The sequence below is a fragment of the Musca autumnalis genome, unplaced genomic scaffold (assembly GCF_047663935.1).
Source record: "Musca autumnalis isolate F117 unplaced genomic scaffold, ASM4766393v1 scaffold_1, whole genome shotgun sequence".
NCBI classification, from domain to species: domain Eukaryota; kingdom Metazoa; phylum Arthropoda; class Insecta; order Diptera; family Muscidae; genus Musca; species Musca autumnalis.
Window position 1 is genome coordinate 34,674,171 of NW_027411644.1, and position 20,004 is coordinate 34,694,174.

The window sequence follows — 20,004 nt, forward strand, 5'->3', positions numbered from 1 at the left end:
GATGACTTTTCCCATGGAAAAGTTCATCGTAGATGACTTTTCCTATAGAAAAGTTCATCGTAGATGACTTTTCCTATAGAAATGTTCATCGGAGATGTCTTTTCCCATAGAAAAGTTAGTCGGAGATGACTTTTCCCATAGAAAAGTTCATCGGAGATGACTTTTCCTATAGAAAAGTTCATCGGAGATGACTTTTCCTATAGAAAAGTTCATCGGAGATGACTTTTCCTATAGAAAAGTTCATCGGAGATGACTTTTCCTATAGAAAAGTTCATCGGAGATGACTTTTCCTATAGAAAAGTTCATCGGAGATGACTTTTCCTATAGAAAAGTTCATCGGAGATGACTTTTCCTATAGAAAAGTTCATCGGAGATGACTTTTCCTATAGAAAAGTTCATCGGAGATGACTTTTCCTATAGAAAAGTTCATCGGAGATGACTTTTCCTATAGAAAAGTTCATCGGAGATGACTTTTCCTATAGAAAAGTTCATCGGAGATGACTTTTCCTATAGAAAAGTTCATCGGAGATGACTTTTCCTATAGAAAAGTTCATCGGAGATGACTTTTCCTATAGAAAAGTTCATCGGAGATGACTTTTCCTATAGAAAAGTTCATCGGAGATGACTTTTCCTATAGAAAAGTTCATCGGAGATGACTTTTCCTATAGAAAAGTTCATCGGAGATGACTTTTCCTATAGAAAAGTTCATCGGAGATGACTTTTCCTATAGAAAAGTTCATCGGAGATGACTTTTCCTATAGAAAAGTTCATCGGAGATGACTTTTCCTATAGAAAAGTTCATCGGAGATGACTTTTCCTATAGAAATGTTCATCGGAGATGACTTTTCCTATAGAAAAGTTCATCGGAGATGACTTTTCCTATAGAAAAGTTCATCGGTGATGACTTTTCCTATAGAAAAGTTCATCGGTGATGACTTTTCCTATAGAAAAGTTCATCGGAGATGACTTTTCCTATAGAAAAGTTCATCGGAGATGACTCTTCCTATAGAAATGTTCATCGGAGATGAATATGAATTTTCCCATAGAAAAGTTCATCGGAGATGACTTTTCTTATAGAAAAGTTAATCGGAGATGACTTTTCTTATAGAAAAGTTAATCGGAGATGACTTTTCTTATAGAAAAGTTAATCGGAGATGACTTTTCTTATAGAAAAGTTAATCGGAGATGACTTTTCTTATAGAAAAGTTCATCGGAGATGACTTTTCTTATAGAAAAGTTCATCGGAGATGACTTTTCTTATAGAAAAGTTCATCGGAGATGACTTTTCTTATAGAAAAGTTCATCGGAGATGACTTTTCTTATAGAAAAGTTCATCGGAGATGACTTTTCTTATAGAAAAGTTCATCGGAGATGACTTTTCTTATAGAAATGTTCATCGGAGATGACTTTTCTTATAGAAAAGTTCATCGGAGATGAATTTTCCTATAGAAAAGTTCATCGGAGATGACTTTTCCTATAGAAAAGTTCATCGGAGATGACTTTTCCCATAGAAAAGTTCATCGGAGATGACTTTTCCTATAGAAAAGTTCATCGGAGATGACTTTTCCTATGGAAAGGTTGACTTTTCCTATAGAAAAGTCCTAGAGAAAAGTTCATCGTAGATGAATGGAAAAGTTCATCGGAGATGACTTTTCCTATGGAAAAGTTCATCGTAGATGAACGGAGATGAATTTTCTTATAGAAATGTTCATCGGAGATGAATTTTCTTATAGAAAAGTTCATCGGAGTTGACTTTTCCTATAGAAACGTTCATCGGAGATGACTTTTCCTATAGAAAAGTTCATATCGGAGATGAGTTTTCCTATAGTAAAGTTCATCGGAGATGACTTTTCCTATAGGAAAGTTAAGCGGTGATGTATTTTTCTATAGGAAGGTTCACTTCCTTATTCCCGTTTCCTTATTGAAGAAATATCTCCTCAATTGATTTTTCGAGAATGGTTAATTGCCGACAAGCGATAAGTGTTGTTGTTTAAATACAAACAAATAAAGTACATTGTTTAATAAAAGTTTCCCTCCTTCGAGAAATTAGCGATAACCTAGGTGTGGGGCTGTTCAAAGATAGAATGTTTTTCACCAGAACAACTAATTGTCATTTAAAGATGACATGTCTGGCTGGTCTTATCGCATGTCCATGATGGTGCTTGGGCAATTATCATAGTACGGGAGTGATTGGGGTATATGAGTAACGGTAGTATTAAAATTAATTATGCAAAACATTTGTTGGTCTTTGAAAAATTCCCAGAAAAGAAATCACAATAAACAAGACTTTTTAAGATAATTAAAACAAATTTTCATCATTCTAAAGGTTCTGGAATAGCTAGCAAAAAAACAAAACTGAAAGTTCTTGATGCATCTGGGTATTTGAATGCATTGACTCATTTATAAAAGAAACAACAATTTGATGCGTATGCAAAAAACACGTAATCCAATTAAGGTGCCTCTGTCTGTCCGCACCTCAAATTAATTTGAAGTGCATCCATTGTAGTTGTTGTTGTTTGGTTTTGTAGTTCATTTTGTTTGGTCGAGAATGATCGTCAAAGAGAAAGAGTTGATAGCAGCAGTAAAAAATATGAATATGTATCGGCAACATACTTTCACTGCTCTTTCTCTTCTGTGGCTTTGATCTTTCTCTTGCTTTATTATGTTTATGTATTGGTGCATTCACTGCTGATTATCTTTTCGCATAAAAAAGACGACGACAACGCATTTGTAATAAAAAACGATCTATTCAAATTTAGAACTTATTTGAAATGTTTTTGTTTTTTTTTTTTGGATGTTCAACAAACTAATTGAATTGTTGTTCCAATTGTGGAAATGCCTGCCTCTCACTGAGATCATAGACGCCGTGATGTCTTCATTTTTATATCTGAAATCAAATAATGTTTCAAACACATTTAACACGTTAGGGACCAGGATATAGAGAAAAGTTAATCGGAACACTTCACATAGAAAAGTTCATTGGATATTACTTTTGCTATAGAAAACTTCATCGGAGATGACTTTTCCTATAGAAAAGTTCATCGTAGGTGACTTTTCCTATAGAAAAGTTAATAGTTTATGACTTTTCCTATAGGAAAGTGCATCGTCGATGACTCTTTTTATAGAAAAGTTCATCGTTGATGACTTTTTCTTTAGAACTAATCATTGTTGATGACTTTTTCTTTAGAAAAATATCATCGTTGATGACTTTTTCTTTAGAAAAAATCATCGTTGTTGACTTTTTCTTTAGAAAAAATCATCGTTGATGACTTTTTCTTTAGAAAAAATCATCGCTGATGACTTTTTCTTTAGCAAAAATCATCGTTGATGACTTTTTCTTTAGAAAAAATCATCGCTGATGACCTTTTCTATAGAAAAAATCATCGTTGATGACTTTTTCTTTAGAAAAAATCATCGTTGATGACTTTTTCTTCAGAAAAAAATCATCGTTGAAGACTTTTTTCTTTAGAAAAAATCATCGCTGATGACTTTTTGTTTAGAAGAAATCATCGTTGATGACTTTTTCTTTAGAAAAAAATCATCGTTGATGACTTTTTCTTTAGAAAAAAATCATCGTTTATGACTTTTTCTTTAGGAAAAAAATCATCGTTGATGACTTTTTCTTTAGAAAAAAATCATCGTTGATGACTTTTTCTTTAGAAAAAATCATCGTTGATGACTTTTTCTTTAGAAAAAATCATCGTTGATGACTTTTTCTTTAGAAAAAATCATCGTTGATGACTTTTTTTTAGAAACCATCATCATTGATGACTTTTTCTATAGAAAAAATCATCGTTGATGACTTTTTCTGTAGAAAAAATCTTAGTTGATGACTTTTTCTGTAGAAAAAATCATAGTTGATGACCCTTTCTTTTGAAAAAATCATCGTTGATGACTTTTTCTTTAGAAACAGTCATCATTGATGACTTTTTCTATAGAAAAAAATCATCGCTGATGACTTTTTCTTTAGAAAAAAATCATCGTTGATGACGTTTTCTTTAGAAAAAATCATCGTTGATGACTTTTTCTATAGAAAAAAATCATCGTTGATGACTTTTTCTTTAGAAAAAAAATCATCGTTGATGACTTTCTCTTTAGAATAAAATCATCGTTGATGACTTTTTCTTTAGAAAAAATCATCGTTGATGACTTTTTCTTTAGAAAAAATCATCTTTGATGACTTTTTCTTTAGAAAAATCATCGTTGATGACTTTTTCTTTAGAAAAAAATCATCGTTGATGACTTTTTCTTTAGAAAAAAATCATCGTTGATGACTTTTTCTTTAGAAAAAAATCATCGTTGATGAATTTTTCTTTAGAAAAAAATTATCGTTGATGACTTTTTCTTTAGAAAAAATCATCGTTGATGACTTTTTTTTTAGAAAAAATCATCGTTGATGACTTTTTCTTTAGAGAAAATCATCGTTGATGACTTTTTCTTTAGAAAAAATCATCGCTGATGACTTTTTCTTTAGAAAAAAATCATCGTTGATGACTTTTTCTTTAGAAAAAATCATCGTTGATGACCTTTTCTTTAGAAAAAATCATCGTTGATGACTTTTTCTTTAGTAAAAATCATCGTTGATAACTTTTTCTGTAGAAAAAATCATCGTTGACGACTTTTTCTTTAGAAAAAATCATCGTTGATGACTTTTTCTTTAGAAAAAATCATCGTTGATGACTTTTTTTTAGAAAAATTCATCGTTGATGACTTTTTCTTTAGAAAAAAATCATCGCTGATGACTTTTTCTTTAGAAAAAATCATCGTTGATAACTTTTTCTGTAGAAAAAATCATCGTTGACGACTTTTTCTTTAGAAAAAATCATCGTTGATGACTTTTTCTTTAGAAAAAATCATCGTTGATGTCTTTTTCTTTAGAAAAAATCATCGCTGATGACATTTTCTTTAGAAAAAAATCATCATTGATGACTTTTTCTTTAGAAAATCATCGTTGATGACTTTTTCTTTAGAAAAAATCATCGGTGATGACTTTTTCTTTAGAAAAAAAAATCACCGCTGATGACTTTTTCTTTAGAAAAAATCATCGTTGATGATTTTTCTTTAGAAAAAATCATCGTTGATGACTTTTTTTTTAGAAAAAATCATCGTTGATGACTTTTTCTTTAGAAAACATCATCGTTGATGATTTTCTCTTTAGAAAAAATAATCGTTGATGACTTTTTATTTAAAAAAAATCATCGTTGACGACTTTTTCTTTAGAAAAAATCATCGGTGATGACTTTTTCTTTAGAAAAAAATCATTGTTGATGACTTTTTCTTAAAAAAAAATCATCGCTGATGACTTTTTCTTTAGAAAAAACATCGTTGATGACTTTTTCTTTAGAAAAAATCATCTTTGTTGACTTTTTCTATAGAAAAAATCATCGCTGATGACATTTTCTTTAGAAAAAAAAATCACCGCTGATGACTTTTTCTTTAGAAAAAAATCATTGTTGATGACTTTTTCTTTAGAAAAAAATCATCGTTGATGACTTTTTCTTTAGAAAAAATTATCGTTGATGACTTTATCTTTAGAAAAAATCATCGTTGATGACCTTTTCTTTAGAAAAAATCATCGTTGATGACTTTTTCTTTAGAAAAAAATCATTGTTGATGACTTTTTCTTTAGAAAAGAATCATCGTTGATGACTTTTTCTTTAGAAAAAATCATCGTTGATGACTTTTTCTTTAGAAACAATCATCGTTGATGACTTTTTCATTAGAAAAAATCATCGTTGATGACTTTTTCATTAGAAAAAATCATCGTTGATGACTTTTTCTTTAGAAAAAATCATCGTTGATGACTTTTTCTTTAGAAACAATCATCGTTGATGACTTTTTCATTAGAAAAAATCATCGTTGATGACTTTTTTTTAGAAAAAATCATCGTTGAGACTTTTTCTTCAGAAAAAAATCATTGTTGATGACTTTTTCTTTAGAAAAGAATCATCGTTGATGACTTTTTCTTTAGAAAAAATCATCGTTGATGACTTTTTTCTTTAGAAAAAATCATCGTTGATGACTCTTTCTTTAGAAAAAATCTTCGCTGATGACTTTTTTTAGAAAAAATCATCGCTGATGACTTTTTCCTTAGAAACAATCATCGATGATGACTTTTTCTTTAGAAAAGATCATCGTTGATGACTTTTTCTTTAGAAAAAATCATCGTTGATGACTTTTTCTTTAGAAAAAATCATCGTTGATGACTTTTTCTTTAGAAAAAATCATCGTTTTTTTAGAAAAAATCATCGCTGATGCCTTTTTCTTTAGAAAAAATCTTCGTTGATGAGTTTTTCTTTAGAAAAAATCATCGTTGATGACTTTTTATTTAGAAAAAGATCATCGTTGATGACTTGTTTTTTAGAAAAAGATCATCGTTGATGACTGTTTCTTTAGATAAAATCATCGCTGATGACTTTTTCTGTAGAAAAAATCATCGTTGATGACTTTTTCTTCAGAAAAAAATCATCGTTGATGACTTTTTTTTTTAGAAAAAATCATCGTTGATGAATTTTTCTTTAGAAAAAATCATCGTTGATTAATTTTTCTTTAGAAAAAATCTTCGCTGATGACTTTTTTTTAGAAAAAATCATAGCTGATGACTTTTTCTTTAGAAAAAATCATCGTTGATGACTTTTTCTTTAGAAAAAATCTTCGCTGATGACTTCTTCTTCAGAAAAAAATCATCGTTGATGACTTTTTCTTTAGATAAAATCATCGTTGATGACCTTTTCTTTAGAAAAAATCATCGTTGATGACTTTTTCTTTAGAAAAAATCATCGTTGATGACTTTTTCTTTAGAAAAAATCATCGTTGATGACTTTTTCTTTAGAAAAAATCATCGTTGATGACTTTTTCTTTAGAAAAAATCATCGTTGATGACTTTTTCTTTAGAAAAAATCATCGTTGATGACTTTTTCTTTAGAAAAAATCATCGCTGATGACTTTTTCTTTAGAAAAAATCATCGCTGATGACTTTTTCTTTAGAAAAACTCATCGTTGATGACTTTTTTCTTTAGAAAAAATCATCGTTGATGACTTTTTCTTTAGAAAATCATCGTTGATGACTTTTTCTTTAGAAAAAATCATCGCTGATGACTTTTTCTTTAGAAAAAATCATCGTTGATGATTTTTCTTTAGAAAAAATCATCGTTGATGACTTTTTTTTTGAGAAAAAATCATCGTTGATGACTTTTTCTTTAGAAAACATCATCGTTGATGATTTTCTCTTTAGAAAAAATAATCGTTGATGACTTTTTATTTAAAAAAAAATCATCGTTGACGACTTTTTCTTTAGAAAAAAATCATTGTTGATGACTTTTTCTTAAAAAAAATCATCGCTGATGACTTTTTCTTTAGAAAAAAACATCGTTGATGACTTTTTCTTTAGAAAAAATCATCTTTGTTGACTTTTTCTATAAAAAAAATCATCGCTGATGACATTTTCTTTAGAAAAAAAAAATCACCGCTGATGACATTTTCTTTAGAAAAAAATCATTGTTGATGACTTTTTCTTAAAAAAAAAATCATCGCTGATGACTTTTTCTTTAGAAAAAAATCATCGTTGATGACTTTTTCTTTAGAAAAAATTATCGTTGATGACTTTATCTTTAGAAAAAATCATCGTTGATGACCTTTTCTTTAGAAAAAATCATCGTTGATGACTTTTTCTTTAGAAAAAAATCATTGTTGATGACTTTTTCTTTAGAAAAGAATCATCGTTGATGACTTTTTCTTTAGAAAAAATCATCGTTGATGACTTTTTCTTTAGAAAAAATCATCGTTGATGACTTTTTCTTTAGAAAAAATCATCGTTGATGACTTTTTCTTTAGAAACAATCATCGTTGATGACTTTTTCATTAGAAAAAATCATCGTTGATGACTTTTTTTTTAGAAAAAATCATCGTTGAGACTTTTTCTTTAGAAAAAAATCATTGTTGATGACTTTTTCTTTAGAAAAGAATCATCGTTGATGACTTTTTCTTTAGAAAAAATCATCGTTGATGACTTTTTTCTTTAGAAAAAATCATCGTTGATGACTCTTTCTTTAGAAAAAATCTTCGCTGATGACTTTTTTTTAGAAAAAATCTTCGCTGATGACTTTTTTTTAGAAAAAATCATCGCTGATGACTTTTTCCTTAGAAACAATCATCGATGATGACTTTTTCTTTAGAAAAGATCATCGTTGATGAATTTTTCTTTAGAAAAAATCATCGTTGATGACTTTTTCTTTAGAAAAAAATCATCGTTTTTTTTAGAAAAAATCATCGCTGATGCCTTTTTCTTTAGAAAAAATCTTCGTTGATGAGTTTTTCTTTAGAAAAAATCATCGTTGATGACTTTTTATTTAGAAAAAGATCATCGTTGATGACTTGTTTTTTAGAAAAAGATCATCGTTGATGACTGTTTCTTTAGATAAAATCATCGCTGATGACTTTTTCTGTAGAAAAAATCATCGTTGATGACTTTTTCTTCAGAAAAAAATCATCGTTGATGACTTTTTTTTTTTAGAAAAAATCATCGTTGATGAATTTTTCTTTAGAAAAAATCATCGTTGATTAATTTTTCTTTAGAAAAAATCTTCGCTGATGACTTTTTTTTAGAAAAAATCATAGCTGATGACTTTTTCTTTAGAAAAAATCATCGTTGATGACTTTTTCTTTAGAAAAAATCTTCGCTGATGACTTCTTCTTCAGAAAAAAATCATCGTTGATGACTTTTTCTTTAGATAAAATCATCGTTGATGACTTTTTCTTTAGAAAAAATCATCGTTGATGACTTTTTCTTTAGAAAAAATCATTCGCTGATGACTTCTTCTTCAGAAAAAAATCATCGTTGATGACTTTTTCTTTAGAAAAAATCTTCGCTGACGACTTCTGCTTCAGAAAAAATCATCTTTGATGACTTTTTCTTTAGAAAAAATCATTGTTGATGACTTCTTCTTCAGAAAAAAATCATCGTTGATGACCTTTTCTTTAGAAAAAATCATAGTTGATGAATTTTTCTTTAGAAAAAATCATCGTTGATAACTTTTTCATTAGAAAAAATCATCGTTGATGACTTTTTCTTTAGAAAAAATCTTCGCTGATGACTTTTTCTTTAGAAAAATCATCGTTGATGAGTTTTTCTTTAGAAAAAATCATCGTTGATGACTTTTTTTTTAGAAAAAATCATCGTTGATGACTTTTTTCTTTAAAAAAAAAATCATCGTTGATGACTTTTTCTTTAGAAATAATCATTGTTGATGACTTTTTCTTTAGAAAAAATCATTGTTGATGACTTTTTCTTTAGAAAAAATCATCGTTGATGACTTTTTCTTTGGAAAAAATCATCGTTGATGACTTTTTCTTTAGAAAAAAATCATCGTTGATGACTTTTTCTTTAGAAAAAATCATCGTTGATGACTTTTTCTTTAGAATAAATCTTCGCTGATGACTTTTTCTTTAGAAAAAATCATCGTTGATGACTTTTTCTTTAGAAAAAACATCGTTGATGACTTTTTCTTTAGAAGAAACATCGTTGATGACTTTTTCTTTAGAAAAAAACATCGTTGATGACTTTTTCTTTAGAAAAAAATCATCGTTGATGACTTTTTCTTTAGAAAAAAATCATCGTTGATGACTTTTTCTTTAGAAAAAATCATCGTTGATGACCTTTTCTTTAGAAAAAAAGATCGTTGATGACTTTTTCTTTAGGAAAAATCATCGTTGATGACTTTTTCTTTAGAAAAAATGATCGTTGATGACTTTTTCTTTAGAAAAAATCATCGTTGATGACTTTTTCTTTAGAAAAAAATCATCGTTGATGACTTTTTCTTTAGAAAAAAATCATCGTTGATGACTTTTTCTTTAGGAAAAATCATCGTTGATGACTTTTTCTTTAGAAAAAAAGATCGTTGATGACTTTTTCTTTAGGAAAAAAATCATCGTTGATGACTTTTTCTTTAGAAAAAAAGATCGTTGATGACTTTTTCTTTAGAAAAAATCATCGTTGACGACTTTTTCTTTAGAAAAAAAATCATTGTTGATGACTTTTTTTAGAAAAAATCATCGTTGATGACTTTTTCTTTAGAAAAAATCATCGCTGATGACTTTTTCTTTAGAAAAAAATCATCGTTGATGACTTTTTCTTTAGAAAAAATCATTGTTGATGACTTTTTCTTTAGAAAAAATAATGGTTGATGAGTTTTTCTATAGAAAAAATCATCGTTGATGACTTTTTCCTTAGAAAAAATCATCGTTGATGACTTAGAAAAAATCATCATTGATAACTTTTTCTTTAGAAAAAATCATCGTTGATGACTTTTTCTTTAGAAAAAATCATTGTTGATGACTTTTTCTTTAGAAAACATCATTGTTGATGACTTTTTCTTTAGAAAACATCATTGTTGATAACTTTTTCTTTAGAAAGAATCATCGTTGATGACTTTTTCTTTAGAAAAAAATCATCGTTGATGACTTTTTCTTTAGAAAACATCATTGTTGACGACTTTTTCTTTAGAAAAAAAATCATTGTTGATGACTTTTTTTTAGAAAAAATCATCGTTGATGACTTTTTCTTTAGAAAAAATCATCGCTGATGACTTTTTCTTTAGAAAAAAATCATCGTTGATGACTTTTTCTTTAGAAAAAAATCATCGTTGATGACTTTTTCTTTAGAAAAAATCATTGTTGATGACTTTTTCTTTAGAAAAAATAATGGTTGATGAGTTTTTCTATAGAAAAAATCATCGTTGATGACTTTTTCCTTAGAAAAAATCATCGTTGATGACTTAGAAAAAATCATCATTGAAGACTTTTTCTTTAGAAAAAATCATCGTTGATGACTTTTTCTTTAGAAAAAATAATCGTTGATGACTTTTTATTTAAAAAAAATCATCGTTGACGACTTTTTCTTTAGAAAAAATCATCGGTGATGACTTTTTCTTTAGAAAAAATCATTGTTGATGACTTTTTCTTTAGAAAACATCATCGTTGATGATTTTCTCTTTAGAAAAAATAATCGTTGATGACTTTTTATTTAAAAAAAATCATCGTTGACGACTTTTTCTTTAGAAAAAATCATCGGTGATGACTTTTTCTTTAGAAAAAAATCATTGTTGATGACTTTTTCTTAAAAAAAAATCATCGCTGATGACTTTTTCTTTAGAAAAAACATCGTTGATGACTTTTTCTTTAGAAAAAATCATCTTTGTTGACTTTTTCTATAGAAAAAATCATCGCTGATGACATTTTCTTTAGAAAAAAAAAATCACCGCTGATGACTTTTTCTTTAGAAAAAAATCATTGTTGATGACTTTTTCTTTAGAAAAAAATCATCGTTGATGACTTTTTCTTTAGAAAAAATTATCGTTGATGACTTTATCTTTAGAAAAAATCATCGTTGATGACCTTTTCTTTAGAAAAAATCATCGTTGATGACTTTTTCTTTAGAAAAAAATCATTGTTGATGACTTTTTCTTTAGAAAAGAATCATCGTTGATGACTTTTTCTTTAGAAAAAATCATCGTTGATGACTTTTTCTTTAGAAACAATCATCGTTGATGACTTTTTCATTAGAAAAAATCATCGTTGATGACTTTTTCATTAGAAAAAATCATCGTTGATGACTTTTTCTTTAGAAAAAATCATCGTTGATGACTTTTTCTTTAGAAACAATCATCGTTGATGACTTTTTCATTAGAAAAAATCATCGTTGATGACTTTTTTTTAGAAAAAATCATCGTTGAGACTTTTTCTTCAGAAAAAAATCATTGTTGATGACTTTTTCTTTAGAAAAGAATCATCGTTGATGACTTTTTCTTTAGAAAAAATCATCGTTGATGACTTTTTTCTTTAGAAAAAATCATCGTTGATGACTCTTTCTTTAGAAAAAATCTTCGCTGATGACTTTTTTTAGAAAAAATCATCGCTGATGACTTTTTCCTTAGAAACAATCATCGATGATGACTTTTTCTTTAGAAAAGATCATCGTTGATGACTTTTTCTTTAGAAAAAATCATCGTTGATGACTTTTTCTTTAGAAAAAATCATCGTTTTTTTAGAAAAAATCATCGCTGATGCCTTTTTCTTTAGAAAAAATCTTCGTTGATGAGTTTTTCTTTAGAAAAAATCATCGTTGATGACTTTTTATTTAGAAAAAGATCATCGTTGATGACTTGTTTTTTAGAAAAAGATCATCGTTGATGACTGTTTCTTAGGTAAAATCATCGCTGATGACTTTTTCTGTAGAAAAAATCATCGTTGATGACTTTTTCTTCAGAAAAAAATCATCGTTGATGACTTTTTTTTTTAGAAAAAATCATCGTTGATGAATTTTTCTTTAGAAAAAATCATCGTTGATTAATTTTTCTTTAGAAAAAATCTTCGCTGATGACTTTTTTTTAGAAAAAATCATAGCTGATGACTTTTTCTTTAGAAAAAATCATCGTTGATGACTTTTTCTTTAGAAAAAATCTTCGCTGATGACTTCTTCTTCAGAAAAAAATCATCGTTGATGACTTTTTCTTTAGATAAAATCATCGTTGATGACCTTTTCTTTAAAAAAAATCATCGTTGATGACTTTTTCTTTAGAAAAAATCATCGTTGATGACTTTTTCTTTAGAAAAAATCATCGTTGATGACTTTTTCTTTAGAAAAAATCATCGTTGATGACTTTTTCTTTAGAAAAAATCATCGTTGATGACTTTTTCTTTAGAAAAAATCATCGTTGATGACTTTTTCTTTAGAAAAAATCATCGCTGATGACTTTTTCTTTAGAAAAAATCATCGCTGATGACTTTTTCTTTAGAAAAACTCATCGTTGATGACTTTTTTCTTTAGAAAAAATCATCGTTGATGACTTTTTCTTTAGAAAATCATCGTTGATGACTTTTTCTTTAGAAAAAATCATCGCTGATGACTTTTTCTTTAGAAAAAATCATCGTTGATGATTTTTCTTTAGAAAAAATCATCGTTGATGACTTTTTTTTTGAGAAAAAATCATCGTTGATGACTTTTTCTTTAGAAAACATCATCGTTGATGATTTTCTCTTTAGAAAAAATAATCGTTGATGACTTTTTATTTAAAAAAAATCATCGTTGACGACTTTTTCTTTAGAAAAAAATCATTGTTGATGACTTTTTCTTAAAAAAAATCATCGCTGATGACTTTTTCTTTAGAAAAAAACATCGTTGATGACTTTTTCTTTAGAAAAAATCATCTTTGTTGACTTTTTCTATAAAAAAAATCATCGCTGATGACATTTTCTTTAGAAAAAAAAAATCACCGCTGATGACATTTTCTTTAGAAAAAAATCATTGTTGATGACTTTTTCTTAAAAAAAAAATCATCGCTGATGACTTTTTCTTTAGAAAAAAATCATCGTTGATGACTTTTTCTTTAGAAAAAATTATCGTTGATGACTTTATCTTTAGAAAAAATCATCGTTGATGACCTTTTCTTTAGAAAAAATCATCGTTGATGACTTTTTCTTTAGAAAAAAATCATTGTTGATGACTTTTTCTTTAGAAAAGAATCATCGTTGATGACTTTTTCTTTAGAAAAAATCATCGTTGATGACTTTTTCTTTAGAAAAAATCATCGTTGATGACTTTTTCTTTAGTAAAAATCATCGTTGATGACTTTTTCTTTAGAAAAAATCATCGTTGATGACTTTTTCTTTAGAAACAATCATCGTTGATGACTTTTTCATTAGAAAAAATCATCGTTGATGACTTTTTTTTTAGAAAAAATCATCGTTGAGACTTTTTCTTTAGAAAAAAATCATTGTTGATGACTTTTTCTTTAGAAAAGAATCATCGTTGATGACTTTTTCTTTAGAAAAAATCATCGTTGATGACTTTTTTCTTTAGAAAAAATCATCGTTGATGACTCTTTCTTTAGAAAAAATCTTCGCTGATGACTTTTTTTTAGAAAAAATCTTCGCTGATGACTTTTTTTTAGAAAAAATCATCGCTGATGACTTTTTCCTTAGAAACAATCATCGATGATGACTTTTTCTTTAGAAAAGATCATCGTTGATGAATTTTTCTTTAGAAAAAATCATCGTTGATGACTTTTTCTTTAGAAAAAAATCATCGTTTTTTTTAGAAAAAATCATCGCTGATGCCTTTTTCTTTAGAAAAAATCTTCGTTGATGAGTTTTTCTTTAGAAAAAATCATCGTTGATGACTTTTTATTTAGAAAAAGATCATCGTTGATGACTTGTTTTTTAGAAAAAGATCATCGTTGATGACTGTTTCTTTAGATAAAATCATCGCTGATGACTTTTTCTGTAGAAAAAATCATCGTTGATGACTTTTTCTTCAGAAAAAAATCATCGTTGATGACTTTTTTTTTTTAGAAAAAATCATCGTTGATGAATTTTTCTTTAGAAAAAATCATCGTTGATTAATTTTTCTTTAGAAAAAATCTTCGCTGATGACTTTTTTTTAGAAAAAATCATAGCTGATGACTTTTTCTTTAGAAAAAATCATCGTTGATGACTTTTTCTTTAGAAAAAATCTTCGCTGATGACTTCTTCTTCAGAAAAAAATCATCGTTGATGACTTTTTCTTTAGATAAAATCATCGTTGATGACTTTTTCTTTAGAAAAAATCATCGTTGATGACTTTTTCTTTAGAAAAAATCATTCGCTGATGACTTCTTCTTCAGAAAAAAATCATCGTTGATGACTTTTTCTTTAGAAAAAATCTTCGCTGACGACTTCTGCTTCAGAAAAAATCATCTTTGATGACTTTTTCTTTAGAAAAAATCATTGTTGATGACTTCTTCTTCAGAAAAAAATCATCGTTGATGACCTTTTCTTTAGAAAAAATCATAGTTGATGAATTTTTCTTTAGAAAAAATCATCGTTGATAACTTTTTCATTAGAAAAAATCATCGTTGATGACTTTTTCTTTAGAAAAAATCTTCGCTGATGACTTTTTCTTTAGAAAAATCATCGTTGATGAGTTTTTCTTTAGAAAAAATCATCGTTGATGACTTTTTTTTTAGAAAAAATCATCGTTGATGACTTTTTTCTTTAAAAAAAAAATCATCGTTGATGACTTTTTCTTTAGAAATAATCATTGTTGATGACTTTTTCTTTAGAAAAAATCATTGTTGATGACTTTTTCTTTAGAAAAAATCATCGTTGATGACTTTTTCTTTGGAAAAAATCATCGTTGATGACTTTTTCTTTAGAAAAAAATCATCGTTGATGACTTTTTCTTTAGAAAAAATCATCGTTGATGACTTTTTCTTTAGAATAAATCTTCGCTGATGACTTTTTCTTTAGAAAAAATCATCGTTGATGACTTTTTCTTTAGAAAAAACATCGTTGATGACTTTTTCTTTAGAAGAAACATCGTTGATGACTTTTTCTTTAGAAAAAAACATCGTTGATGACTTTTTCTTTAGAAAAAAATCATCGTTGATGACTTTTTCTTTAGAAAAAAATCATCGTTGATGACTTTTTCTTTAGAAAAAATCATCGTTGATGACCTTTTCTTTAGAAAAAAAGATCGTTGATGACTTTTTCTTTAGGAAAAATCATCGTTGATGACTTTTTCTTTAGAAAAAATGATCGTTGATGACTTTTTCTTTAGAAAAAATCATCGTTGATGACTTTTTCTTTAGAAAAAAATCATCGTTGATGACTTTTTCTTTAGAAAAAAATCATCGTTGATGACTTTTTCTTTAGGAAAAATCATCGTTGATGACTTTTTCTTTAGAAAAAAAGATCGTTGATGACTTTTTCTTTAGGAAAAAAATCATCGTTGATGACTTTTTCTTTAGAAAAAAAGATCGTTGATGACTTTTTCTTTAGAAAAAATCATCGTTGACGACTTTTTCTTTAGAAAAAAAATCATTGTTGATGACTTTTTTTAGAAAAAATCATCGTTGATGACTTTTTCTTTAGAAAAAATCATCGCTGATGACTTTTTCTTTAGAAAAAAATCATCGTTGATGACTTTTTCTTTAGAAAAAATCATTGTTGATGACTTTTTCTTTAGAAAAAATAATGGTTGATGAGTTTTTCTATAGAAAAAATCATCGTTGATGACTTTTTCCTTAGAAAAAATCATCGTTGATGACTTAGAAAAAATCATCATTGATAACTTTTTCTTTAGAAAAAATCATCGTTGATGACTTTTTCTTTAGAAAAAATCATTGTTGATGACTTTTTCTTTAGAAAACATCATTGTTGATGACTTTTTCTTTAGAAAACATCATTGTTGATAACTTTTTCTTTAGAAAGAATCATCGTTGATGACTTTTTCTTTAGAAAAAAATCATCGTTGATGACTTTTTCTTTAGAAAACATCATTGTTGACGACTTTTTCTTTAGAAAAAAAATCATTGTTGATGACTTTTTTTTAGAAAAAATCATCGTTGATGACTTTTTCTTTAGAAAAAATCATCGCTGATGACTTTTTCTTTAGAAAAAAATCATCGTTGATGACTTTTTCTTTAGAAAAAAATCATCGTTGATGACTTTTTCTTTAGAAAAAAATCATTGTTGATGACTTTTTCTTTAGAAAAAATAATGGTTGATGAGTTTTTCTATAGAAAAAATCATCGTTGATGACTTTTTCCTTAGAAAAAATCATCGTTGATGACTTAGAAAAAATCATCATTGAAGACTTTTTCTTTAGAAAAAATCATCGTTGATGACTTTTTCTTTAGAAAAAATCATTGTTGATGACTTTTTCTTTAGAAAACATCATTGTTGATGACTTTTTCTTTTGAAAACATCATTGTTGATAACTTTTTCTTTAGAAAGAATCATCGTTGATGACTTTTTCTTTAGAAAAAAATCATCGTTGATGACTTTTTCTTTAGAAAACATCATTGTTGACGACTTTTTCTTTAGAAAAAAAATCATTGTTGATGACTTTTTTTTAGAAAAAATCATCGTTGATGACTTTTTCTTTAGAAAAAATCATCGCTGATGACTTTTTCTTTAGAAAAAAATCATCGTTGATGACTTTTTCTTTAGAAAAAATCATTGTTGATGACTTTTTCTTTAGAAAAAATAATGGTTGATGAGTTTTTCTATAGAAAAAATCATCGTTGATGACTTTTTCCTTAGAAAAAATCATCGTTGATGACTTAGAAAAAATCATCATTGAAGACTTTTTCTTTAGAAAAAATCATCGTTGATGACTTTTTCTTTAGAAAAAATCATTGTTGATGACTTTTTCTTTAGAAAACATCATTGTTGATGACTTTTTCTTTAGAAAACATCATTGTTGATAACTTTTTCTTTAGAAAGAATCATCGTTGATGACTTTTTCTTTAGAAAAAAATCATCGTTGATGACTTTTTCTTTAGAAAACATCATTGTTGACGACTTTTTCTTTAGAAAAAAAATCATTGTTGATGACTTTTTTTTAGAAAAAATCATCGTTGATGACTTTTTCTTTAGAAAAAATCATCGCTGATGACTTTTTCTTTAGAAAAAAATCATCGTTGATGACTTTTTCTTTAGAAAAAATCATTGTTGATGACTTTTTCTTTAGAAAAAATAATGGTTGATGAGTTTTTCTATAGAAAAAATCATCGTTGATGACTTTTTCCTTAGAAAAAATCATCGTTGATGACTTAGAAAAAATCATCATTGATGACTTTTTCTTTAGAAAAAATCATCGTTGATGACTTTTTCTTTAGAAAAAATCATTGTTGATGACTTTTTCTTTAGAAAAAATCATTGTTGATGACTTTTTCTTTAGAAAACATCATTGTTGATGACTTTTTCTTTAGAAAACATCATTGTTGATAACTTTTTCTTTAGAAAGAATCATCGTTGATGACTTTTTCTTTAGAAAAAAATCATCGTTGATGAATTTTTCTTTAGAAAAAAATTATCGTTGATGACTTTTTCTTTAGAAAAAAATCATCCTTGATGACTTTTTCTTTAGAAAAAATCATCGTTGATGACTTTTTTTTTAGAAAAAATCATCGTTGATGACTTTTTCTTTTGAAAAAATCATCGTTGATGACTTTTTCTTTAGAATAAATCTTCGCTGGTGACTCTTTCTTTAGAATAAATCTTCGCTGATGACTTTTTCTTTAGAAAAAATCATCGTTGATGACTTTTTCTTTAGAAAAAATCATCGTTGATGACTTTTTCTTTGGAAAAAATCATCGTTGATGACTTTTTCTTTGGAAAACATCATTGTTGATGACTTTTTATTTAGAAATAATCATCGTTGATGACTTTTTCTTTAGAAAAAAATCATAGTTGATGACTTTTTCTTTAGAAAAAATCATCGTTGATGACTTTTTCTTTAGAAAAAATCATCGTTGATGACTTTTTCTTTAGAAAAAAATCATCGTTGATGACTTTTTCTTTAGAAAAAATCATCGTTGAAATCATCGTTGATGACTTTTTCTTTAGAAAAAATTATCGTTGAAATCATCGTTGATGACTTTTTCTTTAGAAAAAATCATCGTTGATGACTTTGTCTTTAGAAAAAATCATCGTTGATGACTTTTTCTTTAGAAAAAATCATCGTTGATGACTTTGTCTTTAGAAAAAATCATTGCTGATGACTTTTTCTTTAGAAAAAATCATCGTTGATGACTTTGTCTTTAGAAAAAATCATCGTTGATGACTTTTTCTTTAGAAAAAATCATCGTTGACGACTTTTTCTTTAGAAAAAAATCATCGTTGATGACTTTTTCTTTAGAAAAAATCATCGCTGATGACTTTTTTTTAGACTTTTTCTTTAGAAAAAATCATCGCTGATGACTTCTTCTTCAGAAAAAATCATCTTTGATTACTTTTTCTTTAGAAAAAATCATCGTTGATGACTTCTTCTTCAGAAAAAATCATCGTTGATGAATTTTTCTTTAGAAAAAATCTTCGCTGATGACTTTTTCTTTAGAAAAATCATCGTTGATGAGTTTTTCTTTAGAAAAATCATCGCTGATGACTTTTTTTTTAGAAAAAATCATCATCATTGATGAGTTTTTCTTTAGAAAAAATCATCATTGATGACTTTTTCTTTAGAAAAAATCATCGTTGATGACTTTTTCTTTAGAAAAAACATCGTTAATGACTTTTTCTTTAGAAAAAAATCATCGTTGATGACTTTTTCTTTAGAAAAAAATCATCGTTGATGACTTTTTCTTTAGAAACAATCATCATTGATGACTTTTTCTATAGAAAAAATAATCGTTGATGACTTTTTCCTTAGAAAAAATCATCGTTGATGACTTTTTCTTTAGAAAAAATGATGACTTTTTCTTTAGAATAAATCTTCGCTGATGACCTTTTCTTTAGAAAAAATCATCGTTGATGACTTTTTCTTTGGAAAAAATCTTCGCTGATGACTTTTTCTTTAGAAAAAATCATCGTTGATGACTTTTTTCTTTAGAGAAAATCATCGTTGATGACTTTTTTCTTTAGAGAAAATCATCGTTGATGACTTTTTCTAAAGAAAAAATCATCATCGTTGATGACTTTTTCTTTAGAAAAAATCTTCGCTGATGACTTTTTCTTTTAGATAAAATCATCGTTGATAACTTTTTCTTTAGAAAAAATCATTGTTGATGACTTTTTCTTTAGAAAAAGTCATCGTTGATAACTTTTTCTTTAGAAAAAAATCATCTTTAGTCTGTTCCCCTCCTCCCTTCATAGCTTAATGTTAATGTATTAATCAAAAATAAATTTCTTTCAATAAATTGTCTCCTTATCAACCAAACACACATTGGACACTCACATAAATGACGTGGCCTAAACATTTCGTCATTGACTTATTATTTTCTTTTTTTGAAAATCCCTCAAAAATTCTAAAACAAAGGAACTGTTGAAGGGGATTAAGGGATTTTATCCCTGAAAAATGTTACAAATTAATAAAATTACCTGTTGTTGCATTTGACTACCTGTAATTTTTCTTTGTGTAGGAATTAGTCTCAGCAAGAAGAAAAGAAGAGGCCTCTTGGGTTGTCAGAGTGTTAAAAACGTCATTTGTTTATGATGATGAAGATGATGGGGGACTCCACACCACAA

General features: G+C 27.5%; 1 protein-coding gene across 2 annotated transcripts in view; it reads left to right on the forward strand.

Moving 5' to 3' along the window:
- mfas (midline fasciclin) overlaps positions 1 to 20,004 on the forward strand; it is a 69,547-nt gene that overhangs the window by 1,375 nt on the left and 48,168 nt on the right. The gene's annotated exons all lie outside the window — the stretch shown is intronic.